Below are 14,833 nucleotides of genomic sequence, written 5' to 3' on the forward strand. Positions count from 1 at the left end.
GTATTCCTTTGTTGAAGTCTGACTGCTCAAAGCCACAGCTACCCAGAGTTGAGCCAACCATCAACAAACAAAATTGGACTGGTCCTATAAGGGTTGGCAGTGTATTACATGGTGAGGTGCCACAATCACACCATATAATACAGCCCATTTCCTCACACCATGGATCAAGCTATAGTGTCAGCATTATCCAGCTTGTACCTTAAATTCTGTCTGAGAATGCCCAAAGAATTATTGACCAGGTCAAAAAAAGTCTTCTTCTTCTGCTGAGGAAGGCTGACTACTGTCATTTTTCCAATTCTCACCAAGCATGGACTGATTGACTGAGAAGGTACCTGGTGCTGGCAGTGCCCAGAGCTTGGATGACCGATGCAAAAAATGTATGCCGATAGAGTCAAGCCTGTTACACCCATGGTCTGAAGGAGCCATAGAAAAAGCATTTGGGTTCAATTCAGAAGCTGAGCCTTATCTTACTAAGCTCATTGTGGAAGGGTGTGAAGCAACAAACATTTTACATCACACAAAGAGCAGTCCTATGGCATTTGGCAATTTGTCTTTGAACTGCTGGCCCTGAAGGGGGCTTTCCTCACCCATTCAAAAATGCCTCCAAAGCTGCCTTAGTGAATAGCAATAATGGTTCTGAGGTTGCAGAGGACAACTGCAGTATTCCAGTTAAGATGCTGAACTCTTATTCAGCAACAGGCAATGGCAATGTTAGTAGTACCATAGCTACTATAACTAATAAATGAAATTACACACATCTTCTGAAGGTAGACATGATGGTTAAGGAATGTCTTCTTTAGGAGATGCATTAAGGATACCTACTTTTTGTAAGTCCATGTAAAGGCCACTGTTTGTACTATACAAACAGAGGAGGTTGTCAACCTCTGCATTGTCTTCCAACTCGACATTTCTATGACATGGGCATTCAATCCCAAAAGCACTTCCATCTGTGCAATTTTTTTTATCTTAGGGAGGTGCTGAGGCAGGTGGCGTCCATTCCTCGCTCGTTGCATCTGCTTTAGTTGAGTCGACTAGGCCTTTGGCGTGTATCCATGTCCAAGCGTACTCGGTGTTGGAAAAAATAGAGTTTTTTCACCATAGATTACACGGAGGCGGGCTGGAAACATCAGGGAGTAAGTGATACTGTGTTCACGCAAAAGTTGTTTGATCTTAAGGTATGACACTCTCTTACATTGCACCTCCATCATGTAATCTGGATAAGCTGTGATATTGCTGTTTTCCAGTTTGATTGAGTCCGAGGTTCTGAAGTGTTGGAGCACTGTGTCTCTGACTCTGTAGTTTAGGAACCGCGCTATCAATGGGCGAGGTGGTGCACCAGGGCGCGGGGGTCTACAAGAGATTCTGTGGGCTCTCTCTATCACTAGCACTTTGTTGGAGTCTTGCGTTTTCATTATATCCTTTAGCCAATTCTCTAGGAAGTCCTCGGCTTTAGGAGACTCTGTGCGTTCGGGGATGCCGAGGAATCTGATGTTGTTACGTCTTGAGCAACCCTCCGCTTCCTCGGCTCTGCGTTGTAATTGCGCCTGATCCGATTCCATTTGTAGGATTTTGGTCTTCATACCTGCTACTTCGGGTTCGATAGTTTCCAGTGTTGTTTCGGTGTTATGAACCCTGTCTGTGAGTTTGTGGTGGTCAGCGCGGAGCAGTGAGACCTCGAGAACCGCAGGTTCAATTTTGCCTTCTAGTGAGGATTTGGTGTCCATTATTGCTTGCATGATTTTATCGAACTGTAAAGAGTGTGTGCGCAGTGTTTCGCTTAGTTGGAGGAGTGCTGTTGCTTGCGGTTCGGGGTGACCTATGGGGGAGGAGCAGGCGCCGTCCATGTGAGTCCCCGGTTTGGGGTGTTTCGGCTTGACCATGGTGTAGCACGATTATGGCCCCTTCCAGTTTCCGCACAAAGATTGGCTTGATTGAGGATGTTTGTGGACACAGTCACATTGGTCGAGGGGTCCAGGGCCGAACGGCGGGCGACAGGGAGGCGACAGGGGGCCAGAGAGAGCCGCGGGGTTCCCGCCCGACGGGCAGCTGTTAGGATCCTGTGTGCCGTGGAGGCGGGAGAATTATTTGACAAATGAACAGTGGGAAACCTTGTTATGCTGTCTGGTGTAGCTACGTTAGCCGCGCAGCCAGTGCTGGGATCACCCACCTGGGGTGTTTTACCTATGGCCCATCCAGAGCGTGACTGCCCATTGCGCCCGGCACCTCTTATTCCTTGTTGGGCTTGTACAGCCTATCTTGGGGCTTTATGCAGTTTTGTGTGCTTCCACCCTTTACAGGCCACTTCCACATGTGTTCCAGCTGGGGCCTGCGCCGGGGTACCGCCGTAAGCACTTGTTTCACATGGTTTATTATATAGGTTGTCTAGTGCCTTTATTGTTCCTGACGGCATTACTCCTCCATTTTCACCCGCTTTTGTTCTTTACACCTTCTTTTCCCCCTTATTTTTTTTAATTGTTTTTTATTAAGCTTTCTTTTCTATAAATGTTTTCCTTTATTGTCAACCTTTTACCTCCTTTGCTGTGTTTTCCCTCACTGTGTTGTGCCCGTGCCTCCAGTAACGTGTGGGATCCGCAGACCAGCTGTGATGCCTGTTTCAACCGGCCCCGCCCGGGGCCTCCTGGCGATCGATAGAAGCTGGGGCTCGAGCACGCCCTGCTAAACGAGCCGCACGTGAAGAGGGAGCTGCCCCGGCAGAGGATCCAAGGGGGCAGCTCCGCGATCCAGGCCCCGAAGCGACCTGACTCACGCCCACGCACCGGAGCAGAATTCCAGCAGCCAGTGAGCAGGCAAGCCGAGGCACAGAGACGCGTTCAGGGCACCCCGATTGGCAGGGGCGATCACAGTAGCCCCGTAGGGAAGAGAGAACACCGCCAGGTCCCGGGCAGAGGGAATTCAGTGGGGACCCGGGTGATCCGAGTCAGGCGGCGTCCGGAGGCCGCGCGACCCCCGGGCCAGGCAGCTATAGCAGAAGGCTGCGGGCCCGTCTGCGCCGCTACTTCCACGTCCCCGTCAGACCCACCCGGGAACCGGCTCCGGGCACGCGAACTCTGTCCAGAACACAGCCGCTCGGGGGAGAGGCCCTCCCGCGAGGCAACAACCGCCGCAGGACACAGCCGGGAACAGGATTCTTGGCGTATGGCGGGCCGTGAGCAGAGCTCCTGACTCAGGCGTCCGCCACGGTAGCCATCTTGGCCACGCCCCCCGGTTGTTGGATACTGTTAACACAGTATTCCACTCATAAAGGGTATACTGGTCACCCCTTATATGGTACTTAGGTACCCAGGGCATTGGGCTTCCAGGGGATCCCTATGGGCTGCAGCATTACTTTTTCCACCCACAGGGAGCCCATGCAAAGGCTTCTACAGGACTGCCATTGCAGCCTGTGTGAAATGGTGCATGCACCCTTTCACTGCCATTTACACTGCACCAGGTCACTTATAACTCACCTATATGTCAAGCCTTCTAATCCTGAAGGCTAGGTGAAAAGTACCTGTGTGAGGGCACTTTTGCACTAGCAGAGGTGCCCCCACATTGTTCAGGACCATTTTCCTGGACTTTGTGAGTGCAGGGACGCCATTTATGTGTGCACTGGACATAGGTCAATACCTATGTCTAGTTTCACAATGGTAACTCTGTGGCCATGCAAGGTGTCTAACATCTCAGAATTATACCCCAATGCTGAGTCTAGCATTGGTTGTATAAGTCCATGCACTCTGGGGCTCCGCAGTGGACCCCCAGTACTTCCATACCAGCCTTCTTAGGTTTTCCAGGCAGCCCCAGCTGCTACCACCTCACAGACAGGTTTCTTCCCTCCTGTTGCTCAAGCAGCTCAAGCCTAGGAAGGCAGAGCAAAGCATTTCCTTTGGGAGAGGGGTGTTACACCCTCTTCCTTTGGAAATAGGTGTTACAGGCATGGGAGAGGTATCCTCCCAGAGCCTCCGGAAATGCTTTTAAGGCCACAGATGGTGCCCTCCTTGCATAATCCAGTCTATACTGGTTCAGGGACCCCAGTCCCTGCTCTGGCGCAAAACTGGACAAAGGAAAGGGGAGTGACCACTCCCCTGTCCATCACTACCCCAGGGGTGGTACACAGAGCTCCTCCAGAGTGTCCCTGGGTTTTGCCATCTTGGATTCCAAGGTGGTGGGGCACTCTGGAAGCATCTGAGGGGCCAGTGCCAGCAGGTGATGTCAGAGCCTTCCCCTGATAGGTCCTTACCTGTGTAGCTGACCAATCCCGCTTTCAGGGCTATTTAGGGTCTCTCCTCTGGGTGTTTCCTCAGATTCGGATTGCAAGACTCCAGCAGGTATCCTCTACATCCTTTACTTCACCTTCTACTGACGAAACTGCATCTGGACCCTCCAGTAACTCTACAAACTGCAACAAGAAAGCAAAGACGATTTCTGCAACATTGTATCTTCAGCAACTGCAACAGTTTCCAGGTCGTGCATCCTCCAATGACTGCCTGTCTTCAGCCTGCACCAGAAGAACAAAGGAATCTCCCTTGAAGTGAAGGAGTCACTTCCCTGCTTCAGCAGGCACCCCTCGGCAGCGACAACCGGTGGTGTGGGTCCCCTCTCCAGACAAAGTGCGTGGATCCAGCAACACAGGAGGTGGACTGAAGTGGTCCCGACAGTCCTAAGGTCCAGCTTTCCAACTTTGGTGGAGGTAAGAGCTTGCCTCCCCACGCAAGACAGTACCCCTGTGCACCGGGTGTTTTGCAGTTGCCAAGGCTTGTGTGAGACCTTCCACAAAGTTCTTCGTGCACAGCATAGCTCTGGCCCCCCAGCACTCCTTCCTGCGGCGCACAGCTTCCTGAGTGGGTCTCCGGCAGCATGGGATCCCTTTGTGTAGTGCTGCGTGGGCCTTCATTTGCACCTTCTTTGTCTGTGCTGTGGGACTCCTGTGCACGCTGCCTGGTTTTCTGAGGGCTCTCTGAGTTGCTGAGAGCCCTCTCTGTCTCCCCCTTCTGGGCAGAAGCCACCAGGTCCCTCCTGGTCCCGGGCAGTGCCATTTTCCTCTAACCGCGAGCTTTGCATGTGCCAAGGCTTGTTAGCGGAACCCAGCAATGCAAACCAGACTGCAATCTTCCATCCGGCGTGGGACATCATTTGCACCAACCAGGAACCTGCATCCTTCTTCTTGGGTGCAGTACTGACTGTTCTTCACCGGTGGTTCTTCTTTTGCACCTTCAACTGGGTTAGCAGGGGCTCCTGGTCTCCCTGGATTCTTCAGTGTTTCTTGTACTCGGTCCCCTTCTTCCATAGGTCTTCAGGTCCAGGAATCCATTGTTGGTGTCTTGCAGTCTCTTCTGTTTCTTGCATAATCTTCTATCACGTGTTCTTGTGTGTTCTAGGAAACTTACTGTGATTTATTCCTACTTTCCTGGGCTCTGGGGTGGGTTCTATTACTTACCTTTGGTGTTTTCTAATACTCCCAGTGCCCTTCTACACACTACACTTGCCTAGGTGGGAAACCGACTTTCGCATGCCACTATTTTAGTATATGGTTTGTGTCCCCCCTAGACCCATTGCTATCTATTGTGATTTTCACCATTTGCACTGTTCTCTTACTGTTTCTACAGCTATTACTGCACTCTAGTGAATACACTGTGTATATTACTTACCTCCTAAGGGAGTATAGTCTCTAAGGTAGTTTTGGCATTTGTGTCACCAAAATAAGGTACCTTTATTTTTGTAACATTGAGTATTTTCTTTCATGTGTGTAAGTACTGTGTGACTATAGTGGTATTGCATGAGTTTTGCATGTCTCCTAGATAAGCCTTGGCTGCTCAGCTACAGCTACCCCTAGACAGCCTGGCTTCTAGACACTGCCTACATGTCACTAATAAGGGATAACTGGACCTGGTATAAGGTGTGAGTACCTTTGGTACCCACTTCAAACCAGGCAGGCTCCTACAACAGGAAGCACCCATGGACCACACAGCATCTTAAGCATCATTGAGCATCTTCAGCATCCTGTATCCCCTTCTTCTGGGCCACTCCATAGAAGTCATTGGCAGGGCACCCCTGACACTGGACTGGACTGAGGGCTGTTTTTATTGATAAGGTAAATGTTCCTTCGGGCCTTCTTAGTTCCCTTGACGGGCTCCCTACCAGAGTTGGCCATCCAAAGTAATGCTAAGTACCTGCATTCCTCTTTGTCCAAAGTTTTCTTGGAAAGTTTTGTTGAATTTGTCAATGCTCGTTCGCAGTTGAGTGAAAAGTTGTGATTTATTGTTTCTTTAGATATTGATATCTCCGGAAAACCTCTGGTCGATCTTTTTCGTTTTAGTGTCCTTAAAATCATAAAAATATTAGCTACTTTTTTAAATTGGTGTCAGATTTCATGAGTGTTATGTTTCTAACTCTTTCAGTTGCTTTTGTGCTGTTTAATTGCTTTATGGGTATTCCTTTGTTGAAGTCTGACTGCTCAAAGCCACAGCTACCCAGAGTTGAGCCAACCATCAACAAACAAAATTGGACTGGTCCTATAAGGGTTGGCAGTGTATTACATGGTGAGGTGCCACAATCACACCATATAATACACCCCATTTCCTCACACCATGGATCAAGCTATAGTGTCAGCATTATCCAGCTTGTACCTTAAATTCTGTCTGAGAACGCCCAAAGAATTATTGACCAGGTCAAAAAAAGTCTTCTTCTTCTGCTGAGGAAGGCTGACTACTGTCATTTTTCCAATTCTCACCAAGCATGGACTGATTGACTGAGAAGGTACCTGGTGCTGGCAGTGCCCAGAGCTTGGATGACCGATGCAAAAAATGTATGCCGATAGAGTCATGCCTGTTACACTCATGGTCTGAAGGAGCCATAGAAAAAGCATTTGGGTTCAATTCAGAAGCTGAGCCTTATCTTACTAAGCTCATTGTGGAAGGGTGTGAAGCAACAAACATTTTACATCACATAAAGAGCAGTCCTATGGCATTTGGCAATTTGTCTTTGAACTGCTGGCCCTGAAGGGGGCTTTCCTCACCCATTCAAAAATGCCTCCAAAGCTGCCTTAGTGAATAGCAATAATGGTTCTGAGGTTGCAGAGGACAACTGCAGTATTCCAGTTAAGATGCTGAACTCTTATTCAGCAACAGGCAATGGCAATTTTAGTAGTACCATAGCTACTATAACTAATAAATGAAATTACACACATCTTCTGAAGGTAGACATGATGGTTAAGGAATGTCTTCTTTAGGAGATGCATTAAGGATACCTACTTTTTGTAAGTCCATGTAAAGGCCACTGTTTGTACTATACAAACAGAGGAGGTTGTCAACCTCTGCATTGTCTTCCAACTCGACATTTCTATGACATGGGCATTCAATCCCAAAAGCACTTCCATCTGTGCAATTTTTTTATCTTAGGGAGGTGCTGAGGCAGGTGGTGGTCATTAAAACATGCATAAACGTTTCTTAGACCACTTGGTTAATGTCCTCTGACTTCAATGGTGGAAACTGTTAAAAAATCGTCCCTGAGGGCAGTACCAATGATCTAGTCAAGGCTGTCACTGGAAGCAAAGGCATTGGTTCTTAATACGTAGAGGATTTCTCAGGAATGGTGCAAAACCATAGGTATGGACACCCCTTGGGAAATGGCCCAGAGAGTAATGGGATCATCATGAAGAAAGGTTTCAACTTGAGATAAGCTGGATAATGGTGCTGAAAACTGAGGCTTCATCTTTAGCTATGAACAGACCAGCAATGGAAATGTCACTGATTCTTCAAATAGTCCAGAGAGTTTTGCTTCTTGTGTTTTCTGCAGGAATATGTCTTGGGGGATGTTACCTGTATAGTGACTTGTCGTGAGAACGGGAGAGGAACTAGTTTGGAGTGTCCTTGTGTGCCCTAGTCAAATACAGTTTTGCCTCTCACACGCTGATCTCATTTGGATGCATCGAAGTGAAAAAGTTGCAAATTGAAGGGCAATTGTTGGGACCAAGAAACCACATGCGGATGTCATGTAGGTCCAATAAGGATAACTTTTTATGACATCTTCAATAGAGTTTAACCACCAAGAACCAAGACCATACAGGGAGACACCTGACCTAGTCACTGTTGTTTGCAGAGGATTTTTTTGTTGAAACACTGAGAAGCTTTCGAGACCCCCATCGATGAAGAAAGAACCAGCACTAGCTTGCCAGTTGATTTCACACACGCCCTGGTATCGACATAGCCAGGGCAGATGCACCACATCTGAAGTCTTGTGGTGCTTCCTGGCAGCACCAGACTTACTAGTAGAGAATAGTTTCCAGATTCAGTCTGGCACCTCACAGAAATGCACATGTGAGGAATCTACAGGAAGAGGTATCCATTAGAATTGTGGCAGTAGCCTCTAAATGTTTTATACTGGTGATGGAAATATTTCACTAGGGAAAATAACCCTGAGTTTGAGTTGTGCCTTTACTTTACATAAGCTATTCAAAGGAAGCATGCGCCTTGTCCTAAAAGAGAGGGCAGCTGTCTAACTATATAACCAAGAGTTAGGCTGCATATCTCATGAGAAGTCACTGATCTTCATCCAAGAGTGCTGTCTTAAAGGCCATACACAATTGCATAGCACAAGAACTTGCATCCACTGAGTCCACTCCAGTTTGCATTGTGTGATTCGGGGCATCTATGCCATAAATGCACAGACCAGCAGAGGACAAGAGCATGCCGTCTGCTAGACACCCAAAGTTGGCATTTCCCACACGGTATGTGAATATCATGCCAAAATGCAGGACATGTTCATCGGATTCACGCTTCTAGAGTCAAAAACCTTCTAATTTTGTGACCCATGCCCTTCCTCTTCCTGAAAGGTATCGATGTTGCCACCATTAAGAGTTGCAGCAAAGGCATGCATCACCAAACCCTCATGGGATGGGTTTGATAAAAGATAAGGTGGATCATCAAGGGCTGGCCTATAGTTTAATGTGGAATATCTAGCCAGAGACTGTGATGACTGAGCTAGTTCCAAATATGGGCCACTTCATACAACAATGCTTCTTTAACCCCTTCGCTGCCAGGCCTTTTCCCCCTCAGGTGCCAGGCCTTGTTTTGGCTATTTGGGGCGGTTTGCATTTAGGCCCTCATAACGTTTTGTCCACATAAGCTACCCATGCCAAATTCGTGCCCTTTTTTCACAACATCCTTGGGATTCTAGAGGTACCCAGAGTTTGTATGTTCTCCTGGAGGAGACCAAGAAATTGGCCAAAATACAGCAAAGATTTTTTTTTTTTTAAATGGAAACAAAAGCTGCAGAAGAAAGCTTGTGTTTTCTTCCCTGAAAATAGCATCAACAAAGGGTTTGCTGTGCTAAAATCACCATCTTCCCAGCTTTCACGAACAGGCTGATTTGAATCAGAAAACCACCTTTTTCAACACAATGTTGGCATTTTTACTGAGACAGGCAGGATTTTTACTATTTTTTGTGCTTTTAGCCTCCTTCCAGTTAGTGAGAGAAATGGGCATGAAACCAATGCTGGATCCCGGACAGCTAAACATTTCTGAAACATAGACAAAATTCTGAATTCAGTAAGGGGTCATTTGTGCAGATCCTACGAGGTTTTCCTACAGAAAATAACAGCTGAAATAAAAAAATATTGAAATTGAGGTGAAAAAAACAGCCATTTCTCTCCACGTTTTACTCTGTAACTTTTTCCTGCGATCTCGGATTTTAAAAAGCAATATACCCTTACGTCTGCTTGACTCTTCTGGTTGCGGGGATATATAGGGCTTGTAGGTTCATCAAGACTCCTAGGTACCCAGAGACAATAAACGAGCTGCACCTTGCAATGGGTTTTCATTGTATACCGCGTATACAGCAATTCATTTGCTGAAATATAAAGAGTGAAAAATAGGTATCAAGAAAACCTTTGTAATTCCAAAATGGGCACAAGGTAAGGTGTTGAGAAGCATTGGTTATTTGCACATCTCTGAATTCCAGGGTCCCCATACTAGCATTTGAATTCCTGGGCATTTCTCAAATAGTCGTGTTTTTAACACACTGTCTTACAGTTGGAAGGAAAAAATGTAGAGAAAGACAAGGGGCAATAACACTTGCTCTTCTATTCTGTGTTCCCCCAAGTCTCCCGATAAAAATGGAACCTCACTTGCGTGGGTAGGCCTAATGCCCGCAACAGGAAACGCAACATGGACACATCACATTTTTACATTGAAATTTGACGTGTTTTTTGGAAAGTGCCTAGCTGTGGATTTTGGCTTTTAGCTCAGCCGGCACCTAGGGAAACATAGTAAACCTATACACTTTTGAAAACTAGTTACCTAGGGGAATTCATAATGGGTTGACTTGTGGGACTCTCACCAGGTTCTGTTACCCAGAATCCTTTGCAAACCTCACAATTTGGCAAAATAAAACACTTTTTCCTCACATTTTGGTGACAGAAAGTTCTGGAATCTGAGAGGAGCCACAAATTACCTTGCACCCAGCATTCCCCCAGGTGTCCCAATAAAAATGGTACCTCACTTGGTGGGTAGGCCTAGTGCCGGGCACCTGCGTTTGTGGTCCTGGTCTCAGCAGCCATCTAGGGAAACCCACCAAACCCAGACATTTCTGAAAACTAGAAACTCCAGGGAGTCCAGGGAGGTGTGACTTGCGTGGATTCCCCCACTGTTTTCTTACCCAGAATCCTCAGCAAACCTCAAATTTAGCTAAAAAATAAAATTTTCCCACATTTCTGTGTGGGATCACTGCACCGGCACAAATTTCCGAACACCTAACATTCCCCTCAGTCTCCCGATAAAAATTATACCTCACTAGGTGGGCCAAGTGTATGTGACAGGGAAGAGCCAAAAACATGTCGAAATTGAGGGGGAACCAAAGTGGGTCCAAAAAGGCAGTTTGACAAGTGGGGCAGAATTTGTATTGGTATAGAGGAAACAATGCTGGGTGGTAGGAATTTTGTGGATTCTTGCAGATTCTGGAAGGTTCCATCACAACAATGTGGGAAAAATGTGTGATTTCAATCAAAGTTGGAGGTTTGCAGGGCATTGTGGGTAAGAAAATGGTGTGGGGTGCATGTGAAGCACACCACCATGGACTCACCTAGATGTTTAGTTTTCAGATGTGTCTACGTCTCGTAGATTTTTCTAAATGGCAGTGTCCCAAAGTCCAAAAAGTCCAGCCCACACTGTTCCAAGTGGAACGATTTTGAGAGCTAGACAAGTTCTCATGGCCCAAATGTAAAACCAAAACCCAAAATAATGAAATGTCATCTTGCTTGCCGTGGAATAAGGTGTTTGAGTGTGGAGGGGGAGAGATGAAAGACTGTTACCCCCTTCAGTTGGGGTGGGGGCATAACCATGCCCATACTGGTTGGTAGCCACCACCCCACTATTTTATTTATTTTAATTCCCTGGCCTCTAGTATGCTTTCTGCCCCCCGGGGAGTGGATCGGGGGTAATTGCCCCATCTGCCCACCGGTGGGCAGAACAACTTTGTCCCCATTTATTTGGGATGGGGGTATGACCATACCCCTGTAGGAAAGTACCATCTTACCTGGCATGTTACCCCCATATTTCACTGTATATATGTTGTTTTAGTGTATGTGTCACTGGGACCCTGCCAGCCAGGGCCCCTGTGCTCATAAGTGTGCCCTGTATGTGTTCCCTGTGTGATGACTAACTGTCTCACTGAGGCTCTGCTAACCAGAACCTCAGTGGTTATGCTCTCTCTTTACTTTCTAAATTGTCACTAACAGGCTAATGACCAATTTCACCAATTCACACTGGCATACTGGAACACCTTTATAATTCCCTAGTATATGGTACTGAGGTACCCAGGGTATTGGGGTTCCAGGAGATCCCTATTGGCTGCAGCATTTCTTTTGCCACCCATAGGGAGCTCTTACAATTCTTACACAGGCCTGCCACTGCAGCCTGAGTGAAATAACGTCCACGTTATTTCACAGCCATTTACTACTGCACTTAAGTAACTTATAAGTCACCTATATGTCTAACCTTTACCTGGTAAAGGTTGGGTGCTAAGTTACGTAGTGTGTGGGCACCCTGGCACTAGCCAAGGTGCCCCCACATCGTTCAGGGCAAATTCCCCGGACTTTGTGAGTGCGGGACACCATTTCACGCGTGCACTATACATAGGTCACTACCTATGTATAGCGTCACAATGGTAACTCCGAACATTGCCATGTAACATGTCTAAGATCATGGAATTGCCACCCCAATGCCATCCTGGCATTGGGGAGACAATTCCATGATCCCCTGACTCTCTAGCACAGACCCGGGTACTGCCAAACTGCCTTTCCCGGGGTTTCACTGCAGCTGCTGTTGCTGCCAACCCCACAGACAGGGTTCTGCCCTCCTGAGGTCCAGCCAGGCTTGGCACAGGAAGGCAGAACAAAGGACTTCCTCAGAGAGAGGGTGTTACACCCTCTCCCTTTGGAAAAAGGTGTCAGGGCTGGGGATGAGTAGCCTCCCCCAGCCTCTGGAAATGCTTTGATGGGCACAGATGATGCCGATCTCTGCATAAGCCAGTCTACACCGGTTTAGGGATCCCCCAGCCCTGCTCTGGTGCGAAACTGGACAAAGGAAAGGGGAGTGACCACTCCCCTGACCTGCACCTCCCAGGGGATGTGCCCAGAGCTCCTCCAGTGTGCTCCAGACCTCTGCCATCTTGGAAACAGTGGTGGTGCTGGCACAGTGGACTGCTCTGAGTGGCCAGTGCCAGCAGGTGACGTCAAAGACTCCTCCTGATAGGCTCTTACCTGTGCTGCTAGCCTATCCTCCTTCCTAGGTAGCCAAACCTCCTTTTCTGGCTTTTTAGGGTCTCTGCTTTGGGGAATTCTTTAGATAACGAATGCTAGAGCTCATCAGAGTTCCTCTGCATCTCTCTCTTCACCTTCTGCCAAAGGATCGACCACTGACTGCTCAGGACGCCTGCAAAACCGCAACAAAGTAGCAAAGATGACTACTGCAACCTTGTATCGCTGATCCTGCCGCCTTCTCGACTGTTTCCTGGTGGTGCATGCTCTGGGGGTAGCCTGCCTCCTCTCTGCACTAGGAGCTCTGAAGAAATCTCCCGTGGGACGACGGAATCCTCCCCGTGCAACAGCAGGCAACAAAAGACTGCATCACCGGTCCTCTGGGTCTCCTCTCAGCACGCCGAGTGTGGTCTCTGGAACTCAGCAACTCTGTCCAAGTGACTCCCACAGTCCAGTGACTCTTCAGTCCAAGTTTGGTGGAGGTAAGTCCTTGCCTCCCCACGCTAGACTGCATTGCTGGGTACCGCGTGATTTGCAGCTGCTCCGGCTCCTGTGCACTCTTCCAGGATTTCCTTCATGCGCAGCCAAGCCTGGGTCCCCGACACTCTAACCTGCAGTGCACAACCTCCTGAGTTGTCCTTCGGTGTCGTGGGACTCCCTTTTGTGTCTTCGGGTGAGCTCCAGTTCACTCTTCTTTGTAGTGCCTGTTCCGGCACTTCTGCGGGTGCTTCCTGCTTCTGTGAGGGCTCCCCGTCTTGCTGGGCGCCCCCCTCTGTCTCCTCACGCAAGTGGCGACATCCTGGTCCCTCCTGGGCCACAGCAGTATCCAAAAACCCTAACCGCGACCCTTGCAGCTAGCAAGGCTTGTTTGCAGTCTTTCTGCATGGGAACATCTCTGCAAGCTTCTTCACGACGTGGGGTATCCATTCTCCAAAGGGGAAGTTCCTAGTCCTCTTCGTTCTTGCAGAATCCACAGCTTCTACCATCCGGTGGCAGCTTCTTTGCACCCTCAGCTGGCATTTCCTGGGCATCTGCCCAATCTTGACTTTGTCGCGACTCTTGGACTTGGTCCCCTTGTTCCACAGGTACTCTTGTCCGGAAATCCACTTTGGTTGCATTGCTGGTGTTGATCTTCCTTGCAGAATTCCCCTATCACAACTTCTGTGCTCTCTGGGGAATATAGGTGCACTTTACACCTACTTTTCAGGGTCTTGGGGTGGGCTATTTTTCTACCCCTCACTGTTTTCTTACAGTCCCAGCGACCCTCTACAAGCTCACATAGGTTTGGGGTCCATTCGTGGTCCGCATTCCACTTTTGGAGTATATGGTTTGTGTTGCCCCTATGCCTATGTGCTCCTATTGCAATCTACTGTAATTCTACATTGCTTGCATTACTTCCTTTTGCTATTACTGCATATTTTTGGTATTGTGTACATATATCTTGTGTATATTTGGCATCCTCATACTGAGGGTACTCACTGAGATACTTTTGGCATATTGTCATAAAAATAAAGTACCTTTATTTTTAGTATATCTGTGTATTGTGTTTTCTTATGATATTGTGCATATGACACCAGTGGTATAGTAGGAGCTTTGCATGTCTCCTAGTTCAGCCTAAGCTGCTCTGCTATAGCTACCTTCTACCAGCCTAAGCTGCTTGAAACACCTCTTCTACACTAATAAGGGATAACTGGACCTGGTACAGAGTGTAAGTACCCCTTGGTACCCACTACAAGCCAGGCCAGCCTCCTACAACCCCCACCCTCTTTAAAAAAAAAAAAATCTTCCCTGGTCTCTGGTGGACTTTCTGCCCCCCTTGGGGGCAGACAGGCCTTACAAAAATAGGCTGATCTGCCCCCAAGGGGAGCAGAAATAGCTAACAGTAATGTGACCCCATGGGGAGAGACCCTTGCCCAAGGGGCTGCCCCCCCCCCCCCAAAGCAAAACACACACACACCAATCCTTGGTGCCTAAGTGGTTTCTGCCCCATCGGCCTAATAAAAATAGGCTGACCTGCCCTCAAGGGGTACAGAAATGGTCTAAAATAAATTTTCCCCCCAGGGGAGCGACCATTGTCTAAGGGAT

This window comes from Pleurodeles waltl, chromosome 7 (genome assembly GCF_031143425.1).
Source record: "Pleurodeles waltl isolate 20211129_DDA chromosome 7, aPleWal1.hap1.20221129, whole genome shotgun sequence".
Lineage (NCBI taxonomy): Eukaryota > Metazoa > Chordata > Amphibia > Caudata > Salamandridae > Pleurodeles > Pleurodeles waltl.